Source organism: Nerophis lumbriciformis, linkage group LG04, assembly GCF_033978685.3.
Source record: "Nerophis lumbriciformis linkage group LG04, RoL_Nlum_v2.1, whole genome shotgun sequence".
NCBI lineage: Eukaryota > Metazoa > Chordata > Actinopteri > Syngnathiformes > Syngnathidae > Nerophis > Nerophis lumbriciformis.
The window spans coordinates 55847501-55864368 of NC_084551.2; the positions used below are offsets into that span (position 1 = coordinate 55847501).

At 39.0% G+C, this 16868-nt stretch overlaps 1 protein-coding gene across 1 annotated transcript in view; it reads right to left on the reverse strand.

Moving 5' to 3' along the window:
• Positions 1-16175, reverse strand: part of grin2db (glutamate receptor, ionotropic, N-methyl D-aspartate 2D, b) — a 257700-nt gene extending 241525 nt beyond the window's left edge. The window contains exon 1 of the mRNA XM_061957572.2: positions 15913-16175. The gene's annotated coding sequence lies outside the window, so the exon portion shown is untranslated. The remainder of the gene's footprint in view (positions 1-15912) is intronic.
• Positions 16176-16868: the final 693 nt, after the last annotated feature.

Genomic DNA, 16868 nt, shown 5'->3' on the forward strand with positions numbered 1-16868 from the left:
TTTCACCCTAGAACAATCCGGATGGTTCTTTTCCTCTTTGTTCCGACGTCCACAGTTTCCAAAATCAATTTGAAATGTGGACTCGTCAGACCGCAGAACACTTTTCCACTTTGTATCAGTCCATCTTAGATGAGCTCGGGCCCAGCAAAGCAGACGGCGTTTCTGGGTGTTGTTGATAAATGGCTTTGATTTTGCATAGGAGAGTTTTAACTTGCACTTACAGATGTAGCGACCGACTGTAGTTACTGACAGTGGTTTTTTAAAGTGTTCCTGAGCCCATGTGGTGATATCCTTTACACACCGATGTCGCTTTTTGATGCAGTACCGCCTGAGGGATCGAATGTGCGTAATATCATGGCGTACGTGCAGTGATTTCTCCAGATTCTCTGAACCTTTTGATGATATTACGGAGCGTAGATGGTGAAATCCCTAAATTCCTTGTTGAGAAATGTTGTTCTTCAACAATTTGCTCAGGCATTTGTTGACAAAGTGGTGACCCTCGCCCCGTCCTTGTTTGTGAATGACTGAGCATTTCATGGAATCTACTTTTATACCCAATCATGGCACCCACCTGTTCCCAATTAGCCTGTTCACCTGTGGGATGTTCCAAATAAGTCTTTGATGACGAGCATTCCTCATTTTTCTCAGTCTTTTTTGCCACCCGTGCCAGCTTTTTTGAAACATGCCGCAGGCATCAAATTCCAAATGAGCTAATATTTGCAAAAAATAAGAAAGTTTCTCAGTGTGAACATGAAATATCTTGTCTTTGCAGTCTATTCAATTGAATATATATATATATATATATATATATATATATATATATATATATATATATATATATATATATATATATATATATATATATATGTATATATATATATATATATATATATATATATATATATATATATATATATATATATATATATATATATATATATAACATATGTTGAAAGAAAAACTGAATAAAGTGAATTTTAGTACACTTAAATGCAGTTATATAAAATAAATACCATATATAAGCCGCACCCACTACATTTTAGGGAGAAAAAAATGTTTTCCCCCCACATATAAGCCGCACCTGACTATAAGCCGCAGATATATACGTTGTTAAATTAGTTATTTAGACATAAATATCCTGTAAATGTTTATTTACATACTTTAATTGTTTCCAAACGGTGTCTGTGACAAGGCAGTAAAACGGCTTATCTGACAAAACAGAAGCCAACTAGCTGCGCCAGCCAGCTCTCCAATCAGCTAAACAGACTCAATAACTCCACAGTGACGATTTGGTTACATTTACTGTGGAATTTGTCAAACTGAAACAATACAAAAAGAATCCCATAGTAAGTTAATAATACTAACATGGACACTTGTATGCTAACTTACTAGCTAACGATAACGACGCTAACTTGCATGAAAACTTTCCTACAGACGTCACACCTGGGACGGTTTAGTAGGTAAGAATTGTTTTAGTTATATTGTAAAACTTGTAAACGTCGCTTGGAGCGATGAATGAAGGATGCATACGAGTAGAAACGCTATGGACGGCTAGAAGGACGGTACTTGGGAGGACGCTGCAGCACCCGCAGTGAGCGAACTCCTCCAAAAGATGGCGCTGTAGCACAAACTATTTTATTTTTTTCCTTCAACTAATCTAAAAATCCATAAATCAGCCACACCGTTTTCTAAGCCGCAGTGTGCAAAGTGTAGGGAAAAAATTATCTAAAAATCCATAAATCAGCCGCACCATTTTCTAAGCCGCAGTGTTCAAAGTGTAGGGAAAAAAATTGGCGTCTTACGGTCTCGGAACTGACGTTAATCATTTTGCAATGCGGTCTGCTGAAAATGGTTGAAAGTGCCGCTCTGCAATGGCAACTGATGCTGTGGTCGAAATGGGAATTGCCACAACAACAAAAAAAATGCAACAACTTCGTACTGTAAAAAAAGAAGATGAGTTGTGTTCATAAAAAAAAGGTGCGATACTGCTTTTGAAAAATAATTCTACTTTTTCACTGCAGGACGAGGAATAGCTAAACATGCGTCACTACACACCACAGGAGGATACAATAGCAAATATCGCCTGTAACGATACCAAGTGCAAGAGTGTATATAGTCGATACTACACAATGACTACATCGATAATTTTTAGCATCACAATCTTTTCTTTAGTTGTTGTTGTTTACAAAAATCAGGAACTAAGTCCCTTAACACAGGAACACTTTCATTTTAAATTTATGATACTGTAACTACTTTTGCGATATTTACGATATCGACACATTCTAACTGTCTGCATATTTGATGATGGCAACGCAGCGTCGTTGCTGGGGAACTGGTGGACTAACGTGCCTCCACAGTGCAGCTTTTAATTCACATTAACAAACATTTAATCCAAGTAACTTTATCACTGGAGGACAAGGGATAGTGAAACATGCTACACGACACACTGTCAGAGGACAAAAGCGTAAACTTGGCTGGGCAGATCGATGCAAATATTAGCAGTGACGATGCCAAGTATCGTAACAGTATATGGTCGATACTACGATGATTAGAATGATATTTTTATAAATCACACAATCCTTTTTTTTTTTTCCGGTTGATTTTGTTTCAATGGTATTGAACAGTATCAGCATTGGTATGATAAATGCTGCCTCATAACTACAGTACTTGGTATCGGGTGGATGCACAAATGTGTAGTATCGCCCAAAACGTATGTAAAGTAGCCAAACAAGAGAAGCAAAAGTGTTCATTACATTTTAACACAATGATATCAGATGTCGGTCCGATAAGAGCAAATAAAAACAAATATGTGATTCCATGTGCTTGCATGTAAAATGTGTGATATCATGTGCGATTCAAGCAGTCCTGCAGAGTGTTTATTTGTGTGTGATATCATGTGTGATACCAGCAGTCCCGTAGAGTGTTCACTTGTGTGTGATATCATGTGCGATTCAAGCAGTCCTGCAGAGTGTTTACTTGTGTGTGATATCATGTGCGATACCAGCAGTCCCGTAGAGTGTTTACTTGTGTGTGATATAATGTGCAATACAAGCAATCCCGCAGTTTTTACATAGGTGTGATATTATGTGCGATACAAGCAGCCCTGCGGCGTGTTTACTTGTGTGTGATATCATGTGCGATACAAGCAGTCCTGCAGCATGGTTACTTGTGTGTGATATCATGTGCGATACAAGCAGCCCTGCATAGTGTTTACTTGTGTGTGATATCATGTGCGATACAAGCATTCATGCAGAGCGTTTACTTGTGTGTGATATCATGTGTAATACAAGCATTCCTGCAGTGTATTTACTTGTGTGTGATATGATGTGCGATACAAGCAGCCCTGCAGCGTGTATACTTGTGTGTGACATCATGTGCAATGCAAGCAGCCCTACAGCATGTTTACTTGTGTGTGATATCATGTGTGATACAAGAAGTCCTGCAGAGTGTTTACTTGTGTGTGATATCATGTGTGATACAGGCAGTCCTGCAGAGTGTTTACTTGTGTGTGATATCATGTGCTATACAAGCAGTCCTGCAGAGTGTTTACTTGTGTGTGATATCATGTGTGATACAAGCAGTCCTGCAGAGTATTTACTTGTATGTGATATCATGTGCGACACAAGCAGTCCTGCGGTGTGTTTACTTGTGTGTGATATCATGTATGATACAAGCGGTCCTGCACTGTGTTTACTTGTGTGTGATATCATGTAGGACACAAGCGATCCTGCACCGTGTTTACTTGTGTGTGATATCATGTGCGATACAAGCAGCCCTGCGGTGTGTATACTTGTGTGTGATATCATGTGCGATACAAGTAGTCCTGTGATGTGTATACTTGTGTGTGACATCATGTTCAATACAAGCATCCCTGCAGTGTTTACTTGTGTGTGATATCATGTGCGACACAAGCAATCCTGTAGAATGTTTACTTGTGTGTGATATCATTTGCGATACAAGCAGTCCTGTAAAGTGTTTACTTGTGTGTGATATCATGTGTGACACAAGCAATACACACAAGTAATATCGCACATGATATTACTTGTGTGTGATATCATGTGCGATACAAGAACTCCTGCAGAGTGTTGACTTGTGTGTTATATCATGTGCGATACAAGCAATCCTGCAGAGTGTTTACTTGTGTGTGATATCATCTGCGATACAAGCAGTCCTGCAGAGTGTTTACTTGTGTGTGATATCATGTGCGATACAAGCAGTCCTGCAGCGTGTTTACTTGTGTGTGATACCATGTGCAATACAAGCAGTCCTGCAGCGTGTTTACTTGTGTTTGAAACCATGTGCGATACAAGCAGTCCTGCAGAGTGTTTACTTGTGTGTGATACCATGTGCGATACAAGCAGTCCTGCAGCGTGTTTACTTGTGTTTGATTCCATGTGCGATACAAGCAGTCCTGCAGAGTGTTTACTTGTGTGTGATACCATGTGCGATACAAGCAGTCCTGCAGCGTGTTTACTTGTGTTTGATACCATGTGCGATACAAGCAGTCCTGCAGAGTGTATTGCAGAGTCCTATAGGCTACTAGGAGTTAGCAGCTACACAACAGCTAAGCTCACAATAGCACACAAACTAGTCAGAGGTACTAATCATTCAACAATATAACAGCAGGTGTGTCAATACAAACATGTATCAAATAGTTACAGTTGATATCACTTACACATACAAAGTCTCCAAGGCTATTCGCAAGTGTCCAGTAACAAACGTGTCTGCATCATTCATCCCACTGCGTCATGAACTTTGTTAATTAATGTGGCGACTGGTGTCCCCAAAAAGCAATTACCACACCACTTCAACCTAAGGACAGCATAAGTCCATTCCAGACAGTTAATAATAATAATAATAATAATTAGGTTATTATTTAGTTTTATGTTTGAGTATTTGTACTTGATCAAATTTGTTTTACACATTTTACATGTGGTAATTATTTTACCCTCAAATGTATTTGTTCAAATAGTTTTATATCCCTGTCTTTGGATTTCATAATAATATGATAATATAAATATAAATATGCATACTAGATGAGGCTATTCCTGAAGGGGATGCGTGTGAATGATCCAATGCTGAAGTTGAACTGAAATCCTGGAAAAAAAAAAAATTATAATAATTGAAGTAGAGCATACAATTCCCAAACAGGCTGAATATTTTGGAAATTGGAACAGTTTGAATCAAATGAAAAATGTGGGGGTTGTGGAACTTTGAAGAATGTTCCATTCATTTCAATGGGAATTTCCCCAAATTTCGGGAATTTCAGGAAAAAAGGGAGTTGAAATGGTTGGTGTTGGAATTTTTCAAATCGGTCGAGAAATGTTGAAGTAGTAACATGTTATATTGAGAAATGGTATTACGCAATTCCTGGAATTTCGGGAAAATCCGGGAATTTTTCCAATTAAAAAAATTGATTGTTTTTGTCCTGATTAAGAGGAATGTTTTGACGCTGAAACGGTTGAAATGCGTTGAAAAATGTGTGAGGAGTAGTCGCCAGAAAAAAGGGTGGAAATTAAGCTTTGGAAAACCAGGAATTTTGGAAAATCCTGGAATTTATTTTAACTTGAAAAAAGAATGGTTTAAATCTCCAGGATGAGTGGAATATGTTGAAGGTGGAATGGTTTGAATAGGTTGAAAAATGTGGAAATGGTGGAAGTTTGAAAAATGGCCAATTCATTTTGAATGGGAAAAAATGTCCCGGAAAACCTAGAATTCTGGGAAATCAGGTAATTTGGGGGAATTTGTCAAGAGAAAGCCCTTGATTCCCGAAGTTGGAACGCTTTGAATCGGTTGAAAAATGTGGGAGTTGTGGAACTTTGAAAAATGTCAAATTCATTTCAATGAAAATTTCCCCAAATTTGGGGAATTTTGGGGAAAAAAAGGAAATGTTTTGGAAAATGGTAAAAAAAAACAAAAAAACTTGAATGTTCTGAATGAGTTGAAATGGTTGGTGTTGGAATTTGTCAAATGGGTCGAGAAATATTGAAGTAGCAACATGTTGAATTGAGAAATGGTATTATAGAATTCCTGGTATTTCGGGAAAACCGGGAATTTTTCCATTTAAAAAATACATTGTTTTTGTCCTGATTAAGAGGAATGTTTTGACGCTGAAACGGTTGAAATGCGTTGAAAAATGTGTGAGGAGTAGTCGCCAGAAAAAAGGGTGGAAATTAAGCTTTGGAAAACCAGGAATTCTGGAAAATCCTGGAATTTATTTTAACTTGAAAAAAGAATGGTTTAAATCTCCAGGATGAGTGAAATATGTTGAAGGTGGAATGGTTTGAATAGGTTGAAAAATGTGGAAATGGTGGAAGTTTGAAAAATGGCCAATTCATTTTGAATGGGAAAAAATGTCCCGGAAAACCTAGAATTTTGGGAAATCTGGTAATTTTTGGGAATTTGTCAAGGGAAAGCCCTTGATTCCCGCATAGGCTGAACAGTTTGAAGTTGGAACGCTTTGAATCGGGTGAAACATGTTGGAGTTGTGGAACATTGAAAAATGTCAAATTCATTTCAATGAGAATTTCCCCAGATTTGGGGAATTTCGGGAAAAAAGGAAATGTTTTGGAAAATAGTTAAAAAAAAAAAAACTTGAATGTTCTGAATGAGTTGAAATGGTTGGTGTTGGAATTTTTCAAATGGGTCGAGAAATATTGAAGTAGCAACATGTTGAATTGAGAAATGGTATTACGGAATTCCTGGAATTTCGGGAAAACCGGGAATTTTTCCATTTAAAAAATACATTGTTTTTGTCTTGATTAAGAGGAATGTTTTGACGCTGAAACGGTTGAAATGCGTTAAAAAATGTGTGAGGAGTAGTCGCCAGAAAAATGGGTGGAAATGAAGCTTTGGAAAACCAGGAATTCTGGAAAATCCTGGAATTTATTTTAACTTGAAAAAAGAATGGTTTAAATTTCCAGGATGTGTGGAATATGTTGAAGGTGGAATGGTTTGAATAGGTTGAGAAATGTGGAAATGGTGGAAGTTTGAAAAATGGCCAATTCATTTTGAATGGGAAAAAATGTCCTAGAAAACCTAGAATTTTGGGAAATCTGGTAATTTTTGGGAATTTGTCAAGGAAAAGTCCCTGATTCCCGCATAGGCTGAACAGTTTGAAGTTGGAACGCTTTGAATCGGGTGAAAAATGTGGGAGTTGTGGAACTTTGAAAAATGTCAAATTCATTTCAATGAGAATTTCCCCAAATTTCGGGAATTTCGGGAAAAAAGGAATTGTTTTGGAAAATGGTAAAAAAAAAAAAAATTGAATGTTCTGAATGAGTTGAAATGGTTGGTGTTGGAATTTTTCAAATGGGTCGAGAAATATTGAAGTAGCAACATTTTGAATTGAGAAATGGTATTACAGAATTCCTGGTATTTCGAGAAAACCGGGAATTTTTCCATTTAAAAAATACATTGTTTTTGTCCTGATTAAGAGGAATGTTTTGACGCTGAAACGGTTGAAATGCGTTAAAAAATGTGTGAGGAGTAGTCGCCAGAAAAAAGGGTGGAAATGAAGCTTTGGGAAACCAGGAATTCTGGAAAATCTTGGAATTTATTTTAACTTGAAAAAAGAATTGTTTAAATTTCCAGGATGAGTGGAATATGTTGAAGGTGGAATGGTTTGAATAGGTTGAAAAATGTGGAAATGGTGGAAGTTTGAAAAATGGCCAATTCATTTTGAATGGGAAAAAATGTCCCGGAAAACCTAGAATTCTGGGAAATCTGGTAATTTTTGGGAATTTGTCAAGATAAATCCCTTGATTCCCGCATAGGCTGAAACAGTTTGAAGTTGGAACGCTTTGAATCGGGTGAAAAATGTGGGAGTTGTGGAACTTTGAAAAATGTCAAATTCATTTCAATGAGAATTTCCCCAAATTTGGGGAATTTCAGGAAAAAAGGAAATGTTTTGGAAAATGGTAAAAAAAAAAACTTGAATGTTCTGAATGAGTTGAAATGGTTGGTGTTGGAATTTTTCAAATGGGTCGAGAAATATTGAAGTAGCAACATGTTGAATTGAGAAATGGTATTACAGAATTCCTGGTATTTCGGGAAAACCGGGAATTTTTCCATTTAAAAAATACATTGTTTTTGTCCTGATTAAGAGGAATGTTTTGACGCTGAAACGGTTGAAATGTGTTGAAAAATGTGTGAGGAGTAGTCGCCAGAAAAAAAGGTGGATATTAAGCTTTGGAAAACCAGGAATTCTGGAAAATCCTGGAATTTATTTTAACTTGAAAAAAGAATGGTTTAAATTTCCAGGATGAGTGGAATATGTTGAAGGTGGAATGGTTTGAATAGGTTGAAAAATGTGGAAATGGTGGAAGTTTGAAAAATGGCCAATTCATTTTGAATGGGAAAAAATGTCCTAGAAAACCTAGAATTCTAGGAAATCTGGTAATTTTTGGGAATTTGTCAAGGGAAAGCCCTTGATTCCCGCATAGGCTGAAACAGTTTGAAGTTGGAACGCTTTGAATCGGGTGAAAAATGTGGGAGTTGTGGAACTTTGAAAAATGTCAAATTCATTTCAATGAGAATTTCCCCAAATTTGGGGAATTTCGGGAAAAAAGGAAATGTTTTGGAAAATGGTAAAAAAAAAAAACTTGAATGTTCTGAATGAGTTGAAATGGTTGGTGTTGGAATTTTTCAAATGGGTCGAGAAATATTGAAGTAGCAACATGTTGAATTGAGAAATGGTATTACAGAATTCCTGGTATTTCAGGAAAACCGGGAATTTTTCCATTTAAAAAATACATTGTTTTTGTCCTGATTAAGAGGAATGTTTTGACGCTGAAACGGTTGAAATGCGTTAAAAAATGTGTGAGGAGTAGTCGCCAGAAAAAAGGGTGGAAATGAAGCTTTGGGAAACCAGGAATTCTGGAAAATCTTGGAATTTATTTTAACTTGAAAAAAGAATTGTTTAAATTTCCAGGATGAGTGGAATATGTTGAAGGTGGAATGGTTTGAATAGGTTGAAAAATGTGGAAATGGTGGAAGTTTGAAAAATGGCCAATTCATTTTGAATGGGAAAAAATGTCCCGGAAAACCTAGAATTCTGGGAAATCTGGTAATTTTTTGGAATTTGTCAAGGGAAAGCCCTTGATTCCTGCATAGGCTGAAACAGTTTGAAGTTGGAACGCTTTGAATCGGGTGAAAAATGTGGGAGTTGTGGAACTTTGAAAAATGTCAAATTCATTTCAATGAGAATTTCCCCAAATTTGGGGAATTTCGGGAAAAAAGGAAATGTTTTGGAAAATGGTAAAAAAAAAACTTGAATGTTCTGAATGAGTTGAAATGGTTGGTGTTGGAATTTGTCAAATGGGTCGAGAAATATTGAAGTAGCAACATGTTGAATTGAGAAATGGTATTACAGAATTCCTGGTATTTCGGGAAAACCGGGAATTTTTCCATTTAAAAAATACATTGTTTTTGTCCTGATTAAGAGGAATGTTTTGACGCTGAAACGGTTGAAATGTGTTGAAAAATGTGTGAGGAGTAGTCGCCAGAAAAAAAGGTGGATATTAAGCTTTGGAAAACCAGGAATTCTGGAAAATCCTGGAATTTATTTTAACTTGAAAAAAGAATGGTTTAAATTTCCAGGATGAGTGGAATATGTTGAAGGTGGAATGGTTTGAATAGGTTGAAAAATGTGGAAATGGTGGAAGTTTGAAAAATGGCCAATTCATTTTGAATGGGAAAAAATGTCCCAGAAAACCTAGAATTCTAGGAAATCTGGTAATTTTTGGGAATTTGTCAAGGGAAAGCCCTTGATTCCTGCATAGGCTGAAACAGTTTGAAGTTGGAACGCTTTGAATCGGGTGAAAAATGTGGGAGTTGTGGAACTTTGAAAAATGTCAAATTCATTTCAATGAGAATTTCCCCAAATTTGGGGAATTTCGGGAAAAAAGGAAATGTTTTGGAAAATGGTAAAAAAAAAACTTGAATGTTTTGAATGAGTTGAAATGGTTGGTGTTGGAATTTTTCAAATGGGTCGAGAAATATTGAAGTAGCAACATGTTGAATTGAGAAATGGTATTACAGAATTCCTGGTATTTCGGGAAAACCGGGAATTTTTCCATTTAAAAAATACATTGTTTTTTTCCTGATTAAGAGGAATGTTTTGACGCTGAAACGGTTGAAATGTGTTGAAAAATGTGTGAGGAGTAGTCGCCAGAAAAAAGGGTGAAAATTAAGCTTTGGAAAACCAGGAATTCTGGAAAATCCTGGAATTTATTTTAACTTGAAAAAAGAATGGTTTAAATCTCCAGGATGAGTGGAATATGTTGAAGGTGGAATGGTTTGAATAGGTTGAAAAATGTGGAAATGGTGGAAGTTTGAAAAATGGCCAATTCATTTTGAATGGGAAAAAATGTCCTGGAAAACCTAGAATGCTGGGAAATCTGGTAATTTTGGGGAATTTGTCAAGGGAAAGCCCTTGATTCCCGCAAAGGCTGAACAGTTTGAAGTTGGAACGCTCTGAATCGGGTGAAAAAATGTGGGAGTTGTGGAACTTTGAAAAATGTCAAATTCATTTCAATGAGAAATTCCCCAAATTTGGGGAATTTCGGGAAAAAAGGAAATGTTTTGGAAAATGGTAAAAAAAAAAAAAACTTGAATGTTCTGAATGAGTTGAAATGGTTGGTGTTGGAATTTTTTTAATCGGTCGAGAAATATTGAAGTAGCAACATGTTGAATTGAGAAATGGTATTACAGAATTCCTGGAAATTCGGGAAAACCAGGATTTTTTTCTTGATAAAGAGGAATGTTTTGACGGTGGAACGGTTGAAGTGGGTTATAAAAATGTGGAAAGAGTAGTTGCCAAAAAAAAAGGGTGGAAATAGGGCTTGGGAAAACCAGGAATTCTGGAAAATCCTGGAATTTTTGGGAACTTGGAAAAAAGGGTCGTTTAAATTTCCAGGATAAGTGGAAATCTGGGAATTTTTTGGAATTTGTCAAGGTAATAGCCCGCGATTCCAACATAGGCTGAACAGTTTGAAGTTGAAACAGTTTGAATCAAATAAAAAAAATGTGGGAGTTGTGGAACTTTGAAAAATGTCCCATTAATTTCAATAGGGATTTCCCAAAATTTTGGGAAGTTTGGGAAAAAAGGGAATTTTTTGGAAAATGTTAGAAAAAATTTAATGTTCTGAATAAGTTGAAATGGTTGGTGTTTAGAATTTTTCTAATTGGTCGAGAAATATTAAACTAGCAACATGTTGAATTGATAAATGGTATTACGGAATTCCTGGAATTTTGGGTAAACCGGGAATTTTTCCAGTTCAAAAAAGAACATTGTTTTTTTGTCCTGATTAAGAGGAATGTTTTGATGGTGGAACGGTTGAAGCAGGTTGAAAAATGTGGAAGGAGTGGAATTTCCGCAAATTTTTGGACTTTCGGGAAAAAAGGGAATTTTTGGGAAAATGGTAAAAAAAAACCTTGAATGTTCTGAATGAGTTGAAATGGTTGGTGTTTAGAATTTTTCAAATCGGTCGAGAAATGTCGAAGTAGTAACATGTTTAATTGAGGAATGGTATTACGGCATTCCTGGAATTTTGGGAAAATTGGGAATTTTTCCTGATTAAGAGGAATGTTTTGACGGTGGAACGATTGAAGTGGGTTAAAAAATGTGGAAGGAGTAGTCGCCAGAATAAAGGGTGGAAATAGGGATTGGGAAAACCAGGAATTCTGGAAAATTCTGAATTTTTTTTTTAACTTGGAAAAAAAGTAGTTTACATTTCCAGGATGATGAAATGTGTTGAAGGTGGAAAGGTTTGAACGGGTTGAATATTTTGAAAATGGAGGAAGTTTGAAAAAATGTCCAATTTATTTTGAATGGGAAAAAATGTCCCGGAAAACAAGGAATTCTGGAAAATCCTGGAATTTATTTTAACTTGGAAAAATAATAATTTAAATTTCCAGGATGAGTGGAATATGTTGAAGGTGGAATGGTTTGAACGGGTTGAGAAATGTGAAAATGGGGGAAGTTTGAAAAATGTCCAATTCATTTTGAATGGGAAAAAATGTCCCGGAAAACCTGGAATTCTGGGAAATCTGGGAATTTTTTGGGAAATTGTCAAGGGAAAACCCGTGATTCCAAAATAGGCTGAACAGTTTGAAGTTGGAATGGTTTGAATCGGGTGAAAAATGTGGAAGGTAGAGCGCACCAAAATCTAGAGAAGAAGAAGTTAAATAAATAGATGAATTTGGTGTAAAAAAAAAAAGTATATGTGTGAATGTTTTGGAGCATTCACACTATAATAATAATAATAATAATAATAATAATAATAATAATAATAATAATAATAATAACAAAATATGTTTCCTGTGTGGAGTTTGTCCTGTCTGAGGGACACACTGAAGGTGATGTCTGAGGTTGATAGCGTCAACGTTAATGATGACATAATTAATGACAGGACACATAAATGCTGTCAGAGATCATTCCAGAACAAAGTGAACAATCACTGCTTCATCGACGACACTTGTAGGGCAGGGGGGTGTGGGGGGGGGGGCTGTCGCACAAAAGCAGCGACCTCTGATCTCGTTAAAGGCTAATTGGTGCTCTATGCTAATGAGCCTTACCTTAATGAGTGACATCACTGCTGGAGGATTAGAGATGTGTTTTTTTTGGGGGGGGGGAGCAAGAGGCTCTAATGCAGGAGTGTCAAACGTCTTTTTGTCCAGGGCCACATCAAAATGGTGTTTGGCCTCAGAGGGCCACTAGTAATTGAGTTGGCAGACTGTGTAAAATGACGTGACGGACCACGTTGAATGACAGGGAGGGGCCACTTTAAATGATGTGACGGACCACATTAATTGTGTGGCAGACCACATTCAATGACAAGGAGAGCCACATTAAATGACGTGAAGGGTCACATTAAATGATATGGAGGGGCACGTTAAACGATGTGGTGGACCACATTAAATGATGTGGAGGGCCACAATAAATATTGTGATGGACCACATTATATGACGTGGTGGACCACAATAAATGATGTGGTGGACCACATGAAATGATGTGGAGGGGCACGTTAAACGATGTGGTGGACCACATTAAATGATGTGAAGGACCACAGTAAATTATGTGGTGGACCACATTAAAGGATGTGTTGGACCACAATGAATGATGTGGTGGACCACATTAAAGGATGTGTTGGACCACAATAAATGATGTAGTGGACCACAATGAATGATGTGGTGGACCACAATAAATGATGTGGTGGACCACATTAAAGGATGTGTTGGACCACAATAAATGATGTAGTGGACCACAATGAATGATGTGGTGGACCACAATAAATAATGTGGTGGACCACATTAAATTATGTGGTGGACCCCAATAAATTATGTGTTGGACCACGATAAATGATGTAGTGGACCACATTAAAGGATGTGTTGGACCACAATAAATGATGTGGTGGACCACAATAAATGATGTGGTGGACCACAATGAATGATGTGGTGGACCACATTAAAGGATGTGTTGGACCACAATAAATGATGTAGTGGACCACAATGAATGATGTGGTGGACCACAATAAATTATGTGGTGGACCACATTAAATTATGTGGTGGACCACAATAAATTATGTGTTGGACCACGATAAATGATGTAGTGGACCACATTAAAGGATGTGTTGGACCACAATAAATGTTGTGGTGGACCACAATAAATGATGTGGTGGACCACATTAAAGGATGTGTTGGACCACTATAAATGATGTGGTGGACCACAATAAATGATGTGGTGGACCACATTAAAGGATGTGTTGGACCACAATAAATTATGTGGTGGACCACAATAAATGATGTGGTGGACCACAATGAATGATGTGGTGGACCACAATAAATTATGTGTTGGACCACATTAAATTATGTGGTGGACCACAATAAATGATGTGGTGGACCACATTAAAGGATGTGTTGGACCACAATAAATTATGTGGTGGACCACAATAAATGATGTGGTGGACCACAATGAATGATGTGGTGGACCACAATAAATTATGTGGTGGACCACATTAAATTATGTGGTGGACCACAATAAATTATGTGTTGGACCACGATAAATGATGTAGTGGACCACATTAAAGGATGTGTTGGACCACAATAAATGTTGTGGTGGACCACAATAAATGATGTGGTGGACCACATTAAAGGATGTGTTGGACCACTATAAATGATGTGGTGGACCACAATAAATGATGTGGTGGACCACATTAAAGGATGTGTTGGACCACAATAAATTATGTGGTGGACCACAATAAATGATGTGGTGGACCACAATGAATGATGTGGTGGACCACAATAAATGATGTGGTGCACCACATAAAATGATGTGGTGGACCACAATAAATGATGTGGTGGACCACATTAAAGGATGTGTTGGACCACAATAAATGATGTGGTGGACCACATTAAAGGATGTGTTGGACCACAATAAATGATGTGGTGGACCACAATGAATGATGTGGTGGACCACAATAAATGATGTGGTGGACCACATTAAAGGATGTGTTGGACCACAATAAATGATGTGGTGTACCACAATGAATGATGTGGTGGACCACAATAAATGATGTGGTGGACCACAATAAATGATATGGTGGACCACTTTAAATGACCAGTTGGTGGGTCCATGACGATGACTTCTGTTTTGTTTAATCAGCCATTTTACTGCCGTGTCACAGACACTGTTTGGACACAATTAAGGTGCGTGAATAAACATGTACAGACTATTCTTCTGAAAATAACTCATTTCACAACATTTATATCCGCCACTTATAGACCGGTGCGACTAACAGACTATATACATGCACAAATGAAGAATACGCGGCTAGAAGGTGGCGCTCGCCGTCCAGCGCTGCTCTGCAGCAGCAGCAACATCACCTGTGGGTGCACTGGAGCTGATTGGAATGAATATCAGCTCTTTTTTTTCTTCTCCCTCCTTCCCCAACTATTCATTCTGCGTAAACGCAGGTATAGCCCACTGCGTGCGCTCTCACACTCCCAATCACTGCGGTGAATCTCCAACACACACACCCACACAAACACACGCACACACACACACACACACACACACACTGCTGTTGTGGTCGACGGCGTGAAGACGAGGGTGGTCATTCTCACGACGGTGATTCTTGTTGCCGCTCCAGTCGAGTACAACAAGGCCGTGGGAAAAAGTTGTGTGTGTGTGTGTGTGCACGTGTGTGTGTGTGTGTGTGTGTGTGTGTGTGTGTGTGTGTGTGTGTGTGTGTGTGTGACAAATTCCAATTAAAAAAAGGCAAACACAAAGCGAGCCGCCACATCTGCGAGTGAGGAAACATTCCTCGGTGGCAACAGCGAGCGCTTCCCTCACGCCCAAATATCCCGCCAATATCGTCGGGTGCATGGGGGATGGAATCTTGCGGCTTTTTTTCACACACACACACATACACACACACACACACGCACACACACAAATGAGCATCATCAGACATGATGAAGCATCTGCAGCGGCGCAGCATCAGCACCAGTATCCCCATCAGCATCAGCATCAGCATCCTCCTCGCCTTATAAGACGTCCCGCTCGCAAAATACCTCGCCAACCTTTTGATTCATGACTCAACAGTGTGTGTGTGTGTGCGTGTGTGTGTGTGTGTGTGTGTGTGTGCGTGTGTGTGTGTGTGTGTGTGTGTGTGTGTGTGCAACATGGTGAGTTGGCAGCAATGACAGAAGGGTCAATGCTTCAGTGCGCCAGCCGCTTGCACCTCAACAACACCCGGCCGCTGTCCGTCTCCAACGGCGACGGCTGTCCCTCTCCTCCTTACTGCAATTACCCCAACATGTGTGCGTGTGTGTGTGTGTGTGCGTGTGTGTGTGTGTGTGTGTGTGTGTGTGTGCGGCGCAAAGACAATTCCAATAAAAAGCACTTACTGTTTTTCACCAGCCTGTCCCCCCTCTTTCCCTGCGTCCCTCCATCCTTTTTTTCACATCCTTCCCGTTTGGCGGTATCCGTTTGTGCGCGAGCGTGCGCGCGTGTGTGTCACACACACTCACACGCACACACACGCTCACACACACCCCGGGAAAATAGCTCCCCTAAACATACATGTATGTTCTACATGCATCCGGGCGATCTGGTCCCCCTCTCTCTCTCTCTCTCTCTCTCTCTCTCTCTCTCTCTCTCTCTCTCTCTCTCTCTCTCTCTCTCACACACACACACACAAACACACACTCTCCCTCTTTGGCTGTTCTTTGGTTAAAATTCAGTATATGCCCCCCCCACCCCACCCCCCAACATCACCACCACCCCCGGTCACCTAGCAACCGTCAACCTCTCTCTCTCTCTCTCCCATCCCTCCCTCCCTGCCTGCCTCCATCACCGGCGACACGTGTTGAATGCTAAACTTAGCGGAGCAGAATAAAATTAATAAAGGGATGGAGGCTCCGCGCGGCGCCCTCCTCCTCCCCTCTCCCTCTCTTTCACTCCTGCTCGTATCATAATGCAATATAAATATTTACTAGAAGCACTCAGCCCTCTCATTGCACCCCCCCCCCTTCCCCCCCGGCCCCTCCTCCTTCTCCTCTCTTCTGCATTAACCCCTCCCCTCCTTCGCTCGTCCGTCCATCCGTCCGCCCGTCCGTCCGTCCGTCCTCTTCCTGCCTCCCTAAGCAACATGGAGACTCCGCACCGACTCCAAATTGTATTTTCTTCAAGAGACGACAAAATCGCGCACATTACCTTCCTGCTCTTCCTGCGTTCCCGCATGAGCGTGCGCACCGAAAAAAATGTTGAGTCATTTTGGGTAACCCATTTTTTGGGTTGCTCGTGTTGACTTGAAATTTTGGGTTATTTTTTATTAATCAGTAACCCATTGTCTGGGTTGCCA